At 41.5% G+C, this 17,155-nt stretch overlaps 1 pseudogene; it reads left to right on the top strand.

The window, feature by feature from the left end:
- Window positions 1–14,651, top strand: part of LOC134431531 (sorting nexin-2-like) — a 193,108-nt pseudogene extending 178,457 nt beyond the window's left edge.
- The last annotated feature ends 2,504 nt before the right edge of the window (window positions 14,652–17,155 follow it).

Here is a 17,155-nt window from a genome sequence, read left to right as displayed (position 1 = left end):
AGGCTAACTGGCAGTGTAGAGGAAAACTAATTTGGGCTGCTGAAGAGTGGAAAGACATCGCTACCAGGGTAGGGAGGCTACCTGTGAAAGTCCACCATGTAGATGCCCTTGTTGTCAAGAGTAGAGCCAATGAGGAGCACCAAAAGAATGAGCAGGTAGACCAGGCTGCTAAGATAGGGGTGCCCAAGATAGACCTAGATTGGCAACACAAGGGAGAGTTATTCCTAGCTCAATGGGCCCATGATGCCTCAGGCCATCAGGGCAGAGATGCCACCTATAAGTGGGCACGAGACCGAGGGGTGGATTTAACCATGGACAGTATTTTGCAGGCTATCCATGACTGTGAGACATGTGCCGCCATCAAGCAGGCCAAGTGAGCAAAGCCCCTCTGGTATGGTGGGCAGTGGTCCAAGTACAAGTATGGGGAGGCCTGGCAGATTGACTACATCACACTGCCCCCCTGCCTCCAAAGGACCTGCTTTTCGAGGCCCAGTTTGGTGTTACGGGCAGTAGCATGAGACACAGGGTAGGTTTCCATCCATCCCGTGGTGACTTCTACCATTGTGAGCACATGGCACTTGCCTTGGAATGTCTGGGGCAGTGTGTAAAAGAATTTACTTATTTTCTAGGAAAGGGGGCAATGAAACTGAGGGGAAATTTACTAGGGTAGAAATCCATTTCTGATTTAGGTGAAATGTGCTGTTTTGAGTTACTAAATCTGTAGCTTGCTTATTCCCAGGACTGCCTTTTCTCACAAAAAAACCTATGTTCGAAAAAAACCTGCTTTAGCCGAAGGAAAAATGCAAGAGAGAGAAGAGCGTAATATGTGATGTAAAGAAATTCATGCTTGGGTAGAAAATGTAAAAATAAAATAAAAATTGTAAAATAAATTAAGCATGTAACGAAAATCCAATGAGCCTCTGACCATGGACAGCCCAGAGACAGATTACCACACCGAAGTTGCAAAACTCCTTGTGGCAGCAGGAAAGAATGCCTCGTTAACAAGTAAAAGGACGTGGATGGTGCGGAGATGGGCTTCTCCCAGGAACCACCTGGGAACACCCAAGGATGATCAGCACTTGATAAATATCATCATTAAAGATAACCAAAGTCGTCAAGAACATACATCTGAATACAGTTCTCCTGACATGATCAGCACCCGCCACCACCCAAGAAACAGCAATTGTCCAGCCCTGTACAGTAAAAAGAATCTTCATACATATGCAGGGTGACAAAAGAAATCAGAGCACCTCTGTCTCAGGTATAAAAAACTGTATAAAACAGCCCTGCCAGGGACGGCATGTATGAACAGAGGGAGGCCCGATGCCATAGAAGTCAGATCTAGGTTCACCCAGTGCCGTCCCCCGGGCTCGATGCTGTCTCTTTGACTGTGGCTATCGAGGACTGCCTTTTCAATCGTGAAAATAAAATCTTTCACTATTATTATTAATTTGGCTTTCTCGCTGATCATTTATAACAAGAGGAACCCCTTGAACTTTGAAACAGATGAAAACCAAAACTGAGGCTACGGGAGATAGGGCAAGATGACCCAGGAGTTCTTTCTCTATTTTCTGATAAAAAAACTCGCTGCAAGTTTAACGGGAAACCAGTAAAATGAATATGTATGAACCTATTGTGGAATTCTATGCATATGTACCAGTTAAGGGGATAAAAAAGGAACAACAGTTCTCAGGGGTGTGCATGTCCTTTATAGGGAGCTATCCCCACATGTGTCCAGTGCTGTAATAAACATACCAGCTTTACAACTTTTAAAAAGTTGTGGAGATTTTGTGCAGTTTTTTTTTTCTTTCCGCCAATCAGGATCACAGCCACTTTAACATCTGCTTGCTTAGCATGGAGGCCTTTACTCAATACCTACAATTTGAACACTTTCATCTCCCCATACTTTCATGTGTTATAGGGAAAAAGTCTTTTCCTCCATAGCTTTACAAGAGGATTTCAGCCCCAAGATCAAGGCATCTCCTCATCCCTCCTATCTGGTACTTGACTCTTTCTTCACTGACCTCGATGTCTTCATGTTGCTTCTTTACATGCCTGCACTTGTCCTTCTTCTCTCACTCAAGGGAGCATTGAAGCACTGAAAGAGTTAATATCTGCAGATGGTCACCTCAGCATGGCTGAGCTGGGCAGCTTGAAGGGGGAATTGTGGCTGGGAGGGGTGGCTTGGATCTACTCAGCCACGCCAGAACTCAGCAGCAGCACGCCGGGGGAAGGGGTGGGGTTGGGGGAGGTGGTTTTTCCTTCTCCCTGCATGGTGGTTGCGGGCAAACTTCCATGGTAGCAAAATCTTGGCCGAACTGGCCCAGCACAGGGCTGCTTCTGGGGGCCAGCGGACTTGGCTTGGCCCCGGACTAGTGGCAAGATGTTAGAAATCGCAGCCATGGTCCGACCCAGCTCGGCCTGGCACTCCCTCCCTGGCCCAGCAGCCGATGGGTGGCTCGTGGGTGCCCTGGGGGAAAAGGGACAGGCGTTGCCCAGCCCAGCCTGGCCAACAGAGGGGGCTGAGGCATGTTACCTCTTTGCCAGCTGGAAGAGAAAGAGGTAGTTCCCAGGTTTTTTTCATCTTTAACATGCGTTTTTCACAGAGGAATGTACAATTTTCTAGTGGCTAAAAGCTTTGCATCACTTCCATAAATGTCTCCCATGCAAAACCAGAACATCCCCCTATTCAGATCATCAATAAAGACATTGTTCGATCTGGACGCGGCACCATTCACCACCATTCTCTGAGCCCGGACATCCATCCAGTTCATAACACAGGGAAGAGTGCACCTGTCCAAGCCATGGGCTGCCTTCTTTTCCAGGAAAATGCCATGGGAGACAGTATCAAAGGCTTTACTGAAACCCAGATGGACTACATCCACAGCCTTTCCCTCATCCACCAGGCTGGTCACCTGGTCATAAAAGGAGATAAGGTTGGTCAGGCAGGACCTGCCTTTCCTAAACCCATACTGTCTGGGCTGCATCCCCTGGTTGTCCTGTATGTGCCATGTGATTGCACTCAAGATGATCCACTCCATAACCTTCCTGAGCACCAAGTCAGGCTGACAGGCCTGCAGTTTCCTAGATCCTCCTGGCCCTTCTTGTGGGTGGGTGTCACATTGGCCAGCTTCCAGTCATCTGGGACCTCCCCAGCTAACCAGGACTGATGTTAAATGATGGAGAGACGCTTAGCGAGCTCTTTCTGCCAGCTCTGTCAGCACCCTGGGATGAATCCCATCTGGTCCCATAGACTTGTGAGTGTCTAAGTGGCACAGCAGGTCAGTAACTACTTCCTCCTGGGTTGCAGGGGGTTTATTCTGATCCCACTTCCTGTCTACCAGCTCAGGGGGCTGTTTGATGTGAGGATAACCCGTCTTACTGTTGAGGACTGAGGCAAAGAAGGCATTAAGTACCTCACCCTTGGTGACAATATTCCCCCCCCCATCCAATAAAGAATGGAGGTTTTCCTTGTCTCCTTTTTTGTTGTTTATGTATTTGTAAAAACACTTCTTGTTATCTTTCACAGCAGTGGTCAGATTGAGATCTAGTTGAGTTTTTGCCTTTCTAATTTTCTTTCTATACAACTTAATGACATTCTTGTACTCTTCATGAGTTGCCTGCTTCTTTTTCCAAAGGTGAGACGCCCTCTTTTTTCACCTGAATTCCTGAGAAAGTTTTCTATTCAGCCAGGCCTATCTTCTTTCCCTACAGCTCATCTTTCAGCACATAGGCATGCTCCTGTGCCTTCAAGATTTCTTCTTTAAAGTGACGTGTTGGTGTTTGTATGTCTAAGACTTAACACACGACAGACCTCCCATGCTTCATCAGCCAAACAGCCTGGTTTATTGTTTCCCACCACCTTTTATAGGCAATTCAAAAACTCTCAGTGCTACACAGCCATTCATCTAATCTCCATGCCTCCCAGACTCTCAACCAGTCAAATGCTTGCATTTTAGGAGAGTTGTTATTGGTTGGAACCTCTGTCAGCCCAGAGTCTGGTTCGTGGAGCTGGGCTGGATTTCTTATTTATAACTGGATTAATGCTAACCACAGATCAGCTTGCACTGCAACATTAAAGTATGTCCAGACTTCCTGGACACCTTTACTTTTAAGGTCTTTTTCCCAGGGGACTTTCTTAACCAGTGTCCTGAGTAGGGCAAAGTCTGCCCTCCAGAAGTCCAAAGCAAAGGTTTTGTTGACCCCCTTCCTTACTTCATTGAGTATTAAAAATTATCATTTCATGGTCCCTGTGCCCAAGACAGCCTCTGACCACCCCATCTTCTAAGAGCCCTTCTCGGTTCCTAAACAGCAGGTCTAGTGGGCCATGACTCCTATTAGGCTAACTCACCACCTGTGTCAGGAATAAGAGTAGATGATCTCAGAGATTTTTTGTAACCTAAATGATTCTGTGATTCCTATGAGGATAGGCTGAGTTCAGCCTCAAGAAGAGATGACTGAGAGAGCACCTCATCAATGTCTATAAGTATCTGAAAGGTGGGTGTCAAGAAGATGGAGCCAGGCTCTTCTCGGTGATGTCAAACAACAGGACAAGAGTTGGAGAGCAGAAACTGATGGACAGGAAGTTCCACCTGGATATGAAAAAGAACTTTGTTACTGTGCAGGTGATGGGGCACTGCAAAAGATTGTCCCAAGAAGTTGTGGAGTCTCCCTCACTGCAGATATTCAAGAACCATCTGGATGCAATTCTGTGCAATATGCTCTAGAATGACTCTGCTTGAACAGGGAGGTTGGACCAGATGACACACTGGTCTTTTCCAACCTTACCCATTCTGTAATTCTGTGTCTTAAGTTGCTTTCTCATACCTCTACCAGGAATTATTCTCTGTAGAGGCAGATGTCTCTGATATCAGATGTCCTCAAGGTTAAAAAGTATTTTAAGAAGTAATGAAAATGGGAATGTATGTCATTACTGCTGATTTGACACCTTATCTTAGATTTCAAGTAATGCTTTTTTTTTTTTTTGAGTGGCATTTAAATTGTGATAGTTTTAAATATCTGAAGACATTTCTACAGATATGATGTTCTGCTGATTCAGTAAAAGTGGCAGTTATAAACAAACCTATGCTTTTAATCCTTAACTAAATTGGATTGCAATGAGATTTTGTTCAAAGGTTCTTCAGAGGAGTTGGCATTGTACACAACTTGAGGTTTGATAACACAGTTCCCTAAGAGTTTGTTAATGAATAAGCTCAAAACATCAGCTTTATGGATGCCAGGCACAAAGTCACATGCCTTTTTTTAAAGGCATATCTAAACATGGCAATATATTACAGTATAAACAGTCTTGTTAAGTATACTTCAGTCAGTGGAACAGCATAATGGAAGCAAATTCTACTCTGGTGTTGATGTTGCCATTGAATAATTTTCTTCCTCTTCTTTCCCCCTTCCCCAGCTGCATGGAACAACTTCACTACAGACCAGTTCAGATTGTCTTGAATTTGCTGTATAGGAGACTTGACTTTTGGTTTGTGTGAGGCAGAGTTGAAATTTTCCAGAGTAGAAATTAATTTTGATTTAAGTACAATGTACATGTTTAAGTCTGTAGCTTGCTGTTTAGCCTGACTGCCTGTTCTCAAGAAGGGCCTGTGCTTAGAAAGACTGCTTCAGCTGAAAGACGAGATAAGGGGGAAGGGGGAGGCAGACAGAGCAGGGCAACCTGACCCAGGAGTTCTTTCTGATAAAGAAGAATTAGTGGCATGTGTCACACGAAATCAGTGGAATGAATATGTATGAACCTATTGTGAAATTGCATGCATATATATTTGAGAGGGAGATAAAAGGAAATCTAGAGTTCCCAGGGGTACCCATGTAATTTTAGGGGAACGATTCCCACATGCATCCAGCTCTGTAATAAACATACCTGTGGGAACTCAGCACATCACTCCGGATATCCAGAGTTACCGAGAGAACCCTTGAGGGGCTCGGAGATCCTGGAATGTTGTCAAAAGTGCCTGGTGGCTTGACTTTGACCCTTTGAGGGATGTGCCACCTGTTTGAGGACATGACAGTCACTTGGGAATGAATGGTGTAAGAATGATGTATTTACAGCGTGAAATATAGATCTTAGGGTTTTGGTACAGGGGGGTTATGGAGACAAGATGGAGGGATCAGGGCGTGTCTTGTCCTTCTTCTTTCTTCTTCTTGTCATCCATTTTCAGTGGTGATGTTGGCACTTTGGGATTGGTCCATGGTGAAGGAGCACTTGCTAATATGGGTGAAAGGTATTGGGAAATAAAGGTAAATATGATGCACGTAGTTTTTAGTATAAAAAGAGACGACCGCCCAGTAGGAGGTGAGAGTGCCCTTGGCTGCCTTGCTGGTCAGACCTCTGTCGGGCAGAAAGAAAATTCTGTAGCTAAGAAATAATAAACAATCTGAAGACTGAAAATCTGAAGAGTCCAAACTCGTCCTTTGAAGCGCGGGCTGTCCCAATGCCATCCTACGCGTGTCCGGGAAGAGACAAACAGCCGGACCGGACACATATCAGCTTTACAACTTTCAGAAAAGTTGTGGAGTTTGTTTGTTTCTGCAAATCATGTGGGTTTGAACTTTTTCTGAACTTAGAAATTGGATAATACTGAAGTGACAGTTTCTTCTATGTGTTTTGCAAAACACAATAGATATCACATAACAGGCTCAGCAAATCTTTTACTGGTTTTGGAGAGTTTTGTGTTCACTATATTCTCCTAAATGGTTTTTCATTGTTATGTCCTTGAGTATTTTATCATGAGCTTTGGGAAATATAATTTATATTTTTCAGTTGATAGACTTACATTTCCTGTAGGACAGAGGTCTGCTTGGTTGACTGATCTATCTTGAAGAGTAACATAATAAATTAACTTCATTTTATTGGATGTCACTCCTGTATTTCAGAGCTTTCAGCCAACACAGCTGCCTTTGCTGAAAGTGCTGTCATGTTAGGTAATTCTGAGGACCACACTGCTCTATCTAGAGCTTTGTCTCAGCTTGCAGAGGTTGAGGAGAAGATAGATGAGTTGCATCAAGAACAAATTTTTGCTGATTTTTAGGTCTTCTCAGAACTACTTGGTGACTACATTCATCTTATTGCTGCAGTAAAACTAACTGCTGCTAGGAAAAAAGTATAATTTTTGTGTTTATTATCAGATTTTGCAGTTTGTATATTTAAGGTAAATAACCAGGTTGGATGGGGCTTTGAGCAACCTGAACTAATGGAAGGTGTCTCTGCCCATGGCAGAGGGGTTGGAACTAGATGATCTTTAAGGTGCCTTCCAACCCAAACCATTCTATGATTCTATGAATATTTGTATGCATTTGCACACTTCATTATGCAGTTAAGAGTTCCTGAGTTTTTGTTTGAAATTCCAATCAAGTAAAATGAATAAATCCATGATCAGTTATTCCCATGTTAAAAATTGTTGTAACAAAAAATGGGCATGGATTAATAAGATCCAGACAAAATCTAAATGGTGACTATCTTCTAATTTGATTAATGTTAATATCATACTAGTTAGCATGCTGTACATGTTTCTTTCAAGTAACTGATTTTTACACTATGCTCATAAAATGTTTTCAAGAACATAATTTGGCTATATTATATAACCAATAGCTTCAGTAAAGAAGCAACAAATATTGCTTGACGATTTACATCTCATTAAAGAGTATTCAATTTTGGTGTACAGTACAATTAGATTTTGACATGGGGAGGGGTTGCATTGGGTTTATGTGGCAAGGTTTTGGTAGCAGATGACTTCTGGGGTGACCTCTGTGAGAAGACATCAGGCACAGCTGGTTCCAGACAGCTCCTCAATGGACCCACCATTGGTCAAAATAAAGCAAACCAGCAAAGCTGGTGGTACCTTTGTGAAAACATATTTAATAAAGGTCAAATTACTGTTTAGCAGAGTGTGTGTGTGAGAAGGAAGTGTAAGAAACAATCCTGCACACACCAAGGTCAAAGAAGGAGAGGAAGGAGGTGCTTGCAGGTGTTTCCCAGCAGCCTGTGGAGAGGACCACTCCTGAGCAAGTGGATATGCCCTGAAGAAAGCTTCAGTCCTAGAAAACCCACATGGGAGTAGGCTCCTGACAGAATCTGTGGCCTGTGGAGAGGAGCCCACGCAGGAGCAGTCCTTGCAGGACTGCAGCCTGGGGGAAGGACTCATACTGGAACAGGGGAAAAGTGTGAGGAGGAAGAAGTGTCAGAGAGGAACTGTTGTGAACTGACTGCACCTCTTTATCCTTCCTGTGCTGCTCAGGCAGGGGGAGGTAGATGAGTTGGGAATGAAGGAGTGAAGTTGAGCTTGGGAAGAAGGAGGGGGAGGAGAGGTGTTTTAGTTTTTGCCTTTGATTCTCATCATTCTATTCTGGTTTTAATTGTCAATAAAATAATCTTTCCCAAGTTAAATCAGTTTTGCCTGTGATGGTAATTGGTAAGTGATCTCCCTGTCTTTGTACTGACTTGTGAGCTTCTTTTCATCTCTTTTTCTCCCCCTGTCCTGTTGAGGAGAGGGAATGAGAAAGCAGCTGTGGGTGAGAGTCTGGCAGCCAGCAAGCCAAGTGTCAAGCCAGTGATGTCTTAGAATTTTATCCAGAAATAACTTTGAAAGTGTCAAACTGTCGGGAAAATATTTTTAAATTTTATAAGCATTCACTTGCATTATGTATATAGTTATAGTCTATCAAATACATAATATATAAAAAAAATTATACTTTGATTCTTCTGCTTCCATCCATTGTTAACAAAAATGTACTGCCAATTATGCATATAGTGAATGAAAAGGTTTGCTAGAATCTGTATTTATATAAGCATTTGGGTATTATAGCATTTTACAGTGGTTGCTTTGGTAGTATTGTGATGGAACAAGGAAAAAAAAATTAAAGCATCAAGGTGTCTGCTCTAAAGAGGCTTCTTGAACGCCCTCTGTTATTTTTAGATGGTATTTAGCTGTGCAAGGATGATGTCAAATTAAATCTAAGACACAGTGAAGTTTCTTTTGAGTACACTTGTTCCAGTTTTATCCAGAAATAACTTTTTCTAACAGGAATTTAGACAGCTTTAACAGCTGCAATTGCTTAATAAGTGCCCATACTTACAGGAGGTGTTTGATGATCAGATGAAATCCTGGCAGAAATGGCAAGAAGCTCAGGTCACTTTACAAAAAAAGGTGAAACTGAAGCAAAGTTCCAACTTGCCAACAGATCTGATAAACTGCAGCAAGCTAAAGATGATATAAAAGAGGTAATGTTGTCAAGTATAAATATTATTCTGGCAGCCAGACTTTTTTAATTGATTCATTCCCCTTTACTGTCCCATTTAATACAATTTTTTTTTTTACAAATTGCGTATTAGCGATTTTCCATATTTACTGACATATTTAAATGGAGTTTATTTAAAATATGAGATGGATATTATTGTTACCCATTCTGAGATAGTTAAGGCAGTCAAATACAGTCTCTAAAGAGTCAGGGAGATGGGAAGAGGAGAACATGAACAAGTTTAAAAATGCTTTTAACTGTTACAGATGACTTGGATAGTCAGAAGGACATTTCTTGGTTTCTAAAGCTAAAATCTAGCTAAAAGGACTAAAGGAGAACCGTTCTCATGTTTTGCTTACATTTATATTTAATTTTTAAAACATATATCATTTCAGTAAAAATCAAAAATGCAGAAATTTCAGAGATTATACATTTTTTTAAACATGCTTCACTAAGGAAATTGAAGAGGTAAGACAGCATAATTATTTAACATTATTGTATTCTAGTCATGAACCACTATTTTCTCATTAAATAATGGAGAACATAATTGCAGATTTCAATCTCTTATGTACTTTGTTTGGTTGCCTCATTTGTCACTAACTCAAGTTGCTTTGTTCTTTATGCACTTCAATATATTTTACATACAGTGTTGAAGTTTCTCATTAACATGGCTTTCTTATTTTCTTTAAAAAGGACCTTGTTGACTAGGAGAAAAAAAAAGTCACTTTTTTGTGATCACATTCTTACTGGTTGGCTCTCTTGATGTCATCCATCCATCATGCAGAAGTGAGCTGGAATTCATTGGCAAAACTGATTCCTGACTGTTTGGAGCAGTAGGAAATACTAAATGTCCCTTTCTCATCCTTAATATAAAAAGAATAATGATTTTGTTCTTGAAGGATTTTTTTTCTACTTTATTGTGTGCTTAGAGAAGCTTGTTAAGTAAACTTGAAATTTGAGTATGCTGGCAGAAAATTATTTCTTCCACTGAAATATATTCAGAGTTGCTGAATTCTTTAATAGTAGTCCTTTTGACAGGGATATTGAAAAGTGGAAGCCTATCCAGCTTGAGCTTCATATGTGACTCAGTTCCTTTGTTCAGATAAAAGGTAAAAGAGTAGTCCTCAAAACAGGATATAAACAAGAAGGTGATTTTTCCTTGTCAGAAACTGTAAGATGGCAAAATCACTGAAGTCTTGGGCACCTCTAAAGATGCTGTAATACGAAGGAACAAGTTATTTCAAAGCAGTCCTAATCTCTCTTTCCTAGACTGAATTTTATATAGTTTTAGTTATTAGCTAACTCTCTAGGCTGTGTACATATTAATGTTTCCTTGAAGCACATCTTGTTATGACTTATTGCATAGCTCCATAAGAGTACATCTGGAAAGACATTAAGGGAATTTTGAATAAATACAGACTAAATACATAAATATCTCAAGATATTTATTTGAATAGATGTTCATTACATATCACAACAGTAAGATAACACTGCACCACAAAATGCTCTGGTGATTAAATAGCACCACTAGATTGCTAGCAGGAATACATTTTATTGGTGCATGTTGATTCTTGGCTGCATTTTTTCAGAGGAAGATAGCTGTTACCAGATCTATTAGCTCCCATAATTCAGTTAGTATATTGAGATTAACAGATACAGCTGCATTTTTATAATTTCTGTTAGCATGTATATGTCTGAAGTGTCAGGATGATAGCTTTTTTCATAATATACTAACACAGATGGTGTAAATTTAGCAATATGACAGTTACATAAAAGCAGGAGCAAAGGAAGGTCTAGTAATAAGATAATACAGCTGGTGATGCTTTCTTAATTGTGTAGCTGAATGTCTTTTGACATAAAATAAGGATAAACATGACCAAGTGTTTTGTAGTATTGATATTAATGCCTTGTTACCAGTATGGCAAAACCCTACAACCAACTTCACTTCCTCTGAATTTTCCTTCTGTGCTCTTACCTGCATTTCTTTCTTTTTTTTTTTCTTTTTTTTTAAATTCCTGCTGTCTCTTAAACAATTCCCACTGAGCAAGAGAGCTTGTGTTTTGTCTTGCCTAAACAACATACATTCTGACCAATAAACACATCCCTGTTAGCTTGTCATCTGCAGGAGAAATGTGGCAAAAAAAACATTTACTTGACCATAGGTGGGGATGAAGATTTAATAATCTCTTATGTAAATAGGAAAGTACAGAAAACTATTTTTTGAGACTTTTTCACATTTGATTGAACAGATAAGAAAGCTTAAAGGTTTAGATTCCTTTCCTAGCAGTTCTTGTAAAGGGAATAGCTAATAGAGATCCTTTCTTTTCATTAAAGAATTTTTTAATTTCTTGTTTCTTAATATTGCTGATTATTACCGCGCCTGAGTGGGTCGCAGCTGGTGAGAGAGAGACGGTGAATCTTGTATCTTGATCAGAAGGCTGATTTATTAAGATATTATATATAATACATTATGACTATACTAAATAGAATATAGAGAGAGGTTTGCAGAGCAGCTAGGCTAGCTAAGAATAGAAAAGAAAGAATCCATAACAAAGTTGTGACCAAGGACTCAGTCCCCTAGCTTGCACTGGTGATTGGCCCTTAATTATAAACATAGGAAATGAGCCAATCAAGGTGTCCCTGTTGCATTCCCCAGCAGCTGATAATAATTGTTTACCTTGTCTTCTGAAGCCTCTGGCCTCCAGAAGACACAGAAATCCGAAAGAAAGGATTTCTGTGGAGAAATGTCTGCGACAGCTGATAACAATTAAGATATTTTTATATTTGGTATGAAGATAATATTGCCCTAGATATAATTGTTTTAAATGATCTGATGGTATTCTTCTCTATAAATTGTTGTTTTGAAATTACTGTACTGAGACTTTCCCTTAAGTATGTAAAAAACAAATAGGTGCTTTTCAAATCTTGAATAACTATACCTAATATACTAAAAAAAAAGTTCAGATAGTGATAGACTGAACATGGAATGCTGTCTTATTTCTGTATGTTTTTCCTTTCCCAGTGGGAGACAAAAGTTCAGCAAGAGGAAAATAATTTTGAACAGATCTCCAAAACCATTCGTGAGGAAAAGATTTGAGGCACGTATAATTTTGTTAAAATAAATTATAGTTTTGCTTTAGATAATATTGATGTTCCAAGGAAACTTGGTTAAGAGGTTAATCTGCCATAATTATTTACTTTATTAACAGAGGGAACGATTGAAAGACTTTAAAACTGGTATTATCAAGTACCTAGAATCATTAGTGCAAACACAACAGCAGGTAAGAAATTTAAAACTTTTTGAACAAGTTACTATGTTCCTGTGGTGGTTTGACCAGGAAGAAGTGGGAATTCTGGGATGTTGTGGTCAAACCAATGGGTGCTTGGATTTTGATATTGGCACCTGGTATAGCCAGTGGGTTTTAGGACACACCTCCGAGAACACCCAGGGGTTAAAAGCAGAGCTTCGGCCCTGGGAGGCTCTCTTGGGACTTTGAGGGACGGAGGACGGATCTCTCCCCCGTCCGGCTGCTGCTGCTGGGCGGGGGAGGGGCAGCCATGTGGTAGGCCTGGGCCTGGACAGAGATGGGAGTGAGGAGGCCTTGGAGGATGAAAAGGTGGAGAGCAACAAGAGACATCGGGCAGCCTTTCCCCCCCCCCCCCCCCCCCCCCTTTGGAGACAGACAGAGAGAGAGAGAGTGCAGCCTGTGTCGTTACCTTGAAATTCAGTAAATATGTGCGGGCAGCAGGCAGCCCAGCTGAGGAGATGGGGGGGGGGGGGTGCAGCCAGGAGTCCAGCCGCCTGGAGGAGTTTTTTAACCCTTTTTTTGGACAATGAAAGCCTTACAGAACATTAACCCTTCCTAGACGAGTGATAAGAGTGGAGGAGGATGAAGGAAATGAACGAGTGATGGAGGTCTGGACCAGAGAGAGAGAGTGAGAGATGTTGAAAGAATGGAGAAGATGGAGTGGCATGTTATGCTGGACTTTTTCGTGTAGCCATGGATAGAGCCATGTTTCCGTGTGATACAGAGACTGAGTCCAGGGGGAGAAATGTCCCAGTGCCAAAGAAGATTCAGTGTGGGTACCCTTCGGCCCCAGGGGGTATATAAAATATGGGGGGGACAGATGTCCCAAAGGTGGGAAGGTGAGATACTGTGCTTTTCTGGAACTGGACAAAGCATCCTTAAAAAAAGACAACCCTGGAAGCAGCCCTGATCCCTGTTCGGTGGTGAGAGCACGGGAACAAGGACGGAAGAGGCCACCATGACACATGGAAGGACTCCCTCTCCTCTTGAGGAGCTGAAAGTTTGAGCAATCTAAAGGGTGGTGTTGGACCTAGAATTGGTGATTTTGGAGGATGTATTGTATTGGGAATTTAGGGGGGAGGAGGGGGAGAGTGTTTTTTGTGAGGTTTTCATTTTCCTCGTGTTTTGTTTTTTTTTCTTTCTTTCTTCTTTTGTGTGTAGTTTAGTAATTGTTTGTGTGTAGCTTAGTTAATAAAATTTTCTTTATGTTTAAGTTTGGAGCCTGCTTTGCTTATTCCTGGTCACATCTCACAGCAGACACCGGGGAGAAGGTGTACTCATGGGGGCTCTGGCTTTGCCAGGCCCAAACCATAACAGTTCCATATTAGGTTAGTTAAAAAAGGCAAGCTTTAAGTACAGCATTTTCTAAAACATGAAGAACTAACTCGAGTCTGTAATCTGTTGCAGAAGGACATAGTGATTGCTATTTCCTGGCTATTACTGTTCTTACTTGCAGAGCCCTAATTCAGGGAGATGGGAAGGGAGTAGAGGGTCTATTCAAATAATACTTTTACTTGTAGATTGGAGTAAAATACATGCTTAGGCTTACTGAAGAGACTTGAATATTCAAATGTTTATCTGCTTAAAGAAAAAAAAGTTCTGAATGTTGTACAGCAATAAAACAGCCTTTGGTGACTCAGAAGTAGGCCTGGTTCCCAAACTAATTTCCTTTTTTTTCTCCAGTCTGGGAATATAGCACTCCAGCTTTGATTTTAAAAATTAAAATAATTAAAGAAACCCCAAAGAGGGAAGAATGCCAAACTCACACTGCAAACAAATTCTGTACAGCTATATTCTGTACTCACTGGGTAAGAATAACTCTGATTGCACAAGCAGATTTGTGTGTTTATTACTAGTGTTTTTCTTGCATAATATAATAATATGAATGGATAATTAATGAATGGAAAATGGATAAGCATCTGTGTTCTTACTTTGTCTAGTGAAGACAAGGTCATTACAAGAGGAAGAGTATGAGTGGGTTTTTCCAGCATTGAATACTTAAAGTAAGGTAGCTTTTTTTTCCTTCTCTACAAGCTAATAAAATACTGGGAAGCATTCCTACCTGAAGCTAAATCCATTGCCTAAAAGAAGACTATTCCAAATAGCAAAAGATTCTGGCTGTTTCTCCTGGATAAAAAATGAAATTCCACACTGAAATAACTTCAAAATAATTCAAATAAACCACTATATATATAATGAATTAACACATGGTGGTATTATATACCACAGCATTTTATTAATAAACTGCATGTTGTTACCCTCTTTGAAGTAGACTGTGTGTCCTGGGTTGACTATATGATGCTTTTATCCCCAATCGTCTCATTCTGTTTATGTTGAATAATAAGTTTTGTACCTTTAAGAGTGTTCCAGAGAGTGAAGGGGGGGAGAGAAGAAGTGCACAGTTTGTTTTCAGACACTGCACTCACTCCTCCACATTCCTGCTCCTGACTGTGTTGTCTGCGGACAGACAGCAGGACAGAGAGCTCTTCTTTTGCTTTTTAGTTAGTTTTTAGCTAGCTGAGGCAAAGAAATTCCCTGGACTGTTTTTTTCCTTTTTCTTTGGACCTCTTGAAACTACTCTGGACTGAACACCCAGGAGAGCACCGGCAGCTGCAACTGTGGCCCACCGGGGCAGGCCTGGCCTGTGACAATTCCAGCACCGGAGGGACTGACCAGAGACTGAGTGAGCTGCTGCTTGAACCCGGGGTTTTCTCAGTTTGTCATCTCTTTTAGAGTGGCAAGGGGTCTCATTGTTTGATATTGTTTTGGTTTTATTGTTTAATAAACAGTTTTTTTCCGCCTTTCTCCAAGGAGGTATTTTTTTTTCCCTCCCGGACCAGTTGGGGGGGAGGGGCTGATTGGATCTGGTTTTCCCACTGGAGCTCCTTTGGGGGATTCTTCCCCAAATTTGCTCTAAACCTGAACAAATACATGAATTGGCGCCCAACGCGCAGCTGGAAAAGGTGGAAAAAAGCTCTATTAATTGTGTGTTTCTTGTTGTTAAAGCAGTTAGTATCCATGCTGCTTGGACCCCTGATGTGTCTAGTTGTGAAAGCCTCTGTGTGGCTCTGGGCTCTAGACCTGTTTGCGGTTTCAGTACCTTTCTGGTCATTAGGATTATTGTCCTTAACAAGTAATTTTTACGGTAGAGGGGTACGGATTGGAATAGCTGTTGTGCTGGCCTTGGTGATAATGATTTATAAAGCATTTACAAAGATACTGGCCTCTGTTTACAATATGTATGGTTTATGGTTTCTTCATCCTATCCTGTATCCCAATTCCAGTAGTACGTTTTGGGAATTTATTAGTAATTACACTCAGTCTGTTGGAGGAGGAGCCAAGAATGAGACTTCCCAGCCTTCCCTTTCCCTCTTCTCCTTTAGATTGGTTATGTCACTTCTTGAGAATGTTCAGTTTCCGCTGAATGCTAAAGAGACCATCTTTCTGGTATTTAATCTGGTAAGCTTCCTCTATATGGTCTGCAGCTTCTCTAGAATGAGAGCTGAGATATCCAGAGGAGCTGGTGAGACCCCTGACTCAGAAGCAGATGCAGGCGTGAAAAATCCTGAGTAGTGTGGACAATGGGAAAATATAGGCCAAACCCTGAAGGAATTTTCTGACCCTGTAGACTGGGATTTTCCACAAGAACAAATTCAGAACGCAGCAGAAGTGGGGAAATACCTAAAAGAGAAGTGCCATGACGATTCTAAGGAGATAAGGCTAATTGCAATAAGCTGGGCCCTGGCCTATGCTTATCACACTTTGTTAGATAGTGTAGGGCAGAAGACAGAGGCAGGGGGGCAGGGAGATAAATCAGCTATCCCAGTCACTCAAGCTGTAGCCAACAGCCCAGGCTCAAAGCCAGCAGCCAAACCAGATAATGAGCCTAAGCCAGCATCTAAACCCATGGCTGTTGCTACCGGTACTAGAAGTGGGAAATGCACAGACAAGACTAATTGACCAGTGGATGATGATGATGATGCAGGAGAAGGACCCTCAATGCCTCCTGACATAAAATCAGGAGTCAAAGCAGCAGGTGCAAGATCAGACGCAAATATTGAGTCTTATTCCCTGAAGGACATTCGTGGCCTAAGGAAGGATTACACCCGACAACCTGATGAATCCATAATTAGTTGACTGGTCCGTCTCTGGGATGCTGCAGGCGAGGCTACAATTCTGGACGGCACTGAAGCCAGGCATTTGGGATCCCTGTCACAGGATCCTGTCATAGACCAAGGAATGATCAGGGGGGCTAACTCTCACAGCCTCTGGGAACGGGTCCTAAGAAGTGTAGCAGAAAGATACCTGTGCGCAGACGATCTCTATATGCAGCAAACCCTGTGGAAAACCATAGAACAAGAGATTCGACACTTGAGGGAAATGGCAGTGGCCAAGATTGTCTTCTCAGATGATGGAAACACTGTAAATCCAGACTTGGTACCATGCACATCTGTGATGTGGAGAAAACTTGTATGACTTGGGCCACGAGAATACGCTTCTGCTTTAGCAATAACGAAGCAGGATGATGGTGAGGAGACTGTGCTGGATAAGGCAAAGAAGATCCGAGCATATGCAGACGCTGTGCATGG

The sequence above is a fragment of the Melospiza melodia genome, chromosome W, assembly GCF_035770615.1.
Source record: "Melospiza melodia melodia isolate bMelMel2 chromosome W, bMelMel2.pri, whole genome shotgun sequence".
Classification (NCBI taxonomy): domain Eukaryota; kingdom Metazoa; phylum Chordata; class Aves; order Passeriformes; family Passerellidae; genus Melospiza; species Melospiza melodia.
The sequence above is the reverse complement of the archived record's forward strand: the minus strand, read 5'-3'. Positions and strand labels throughout refer to the sequence as shown.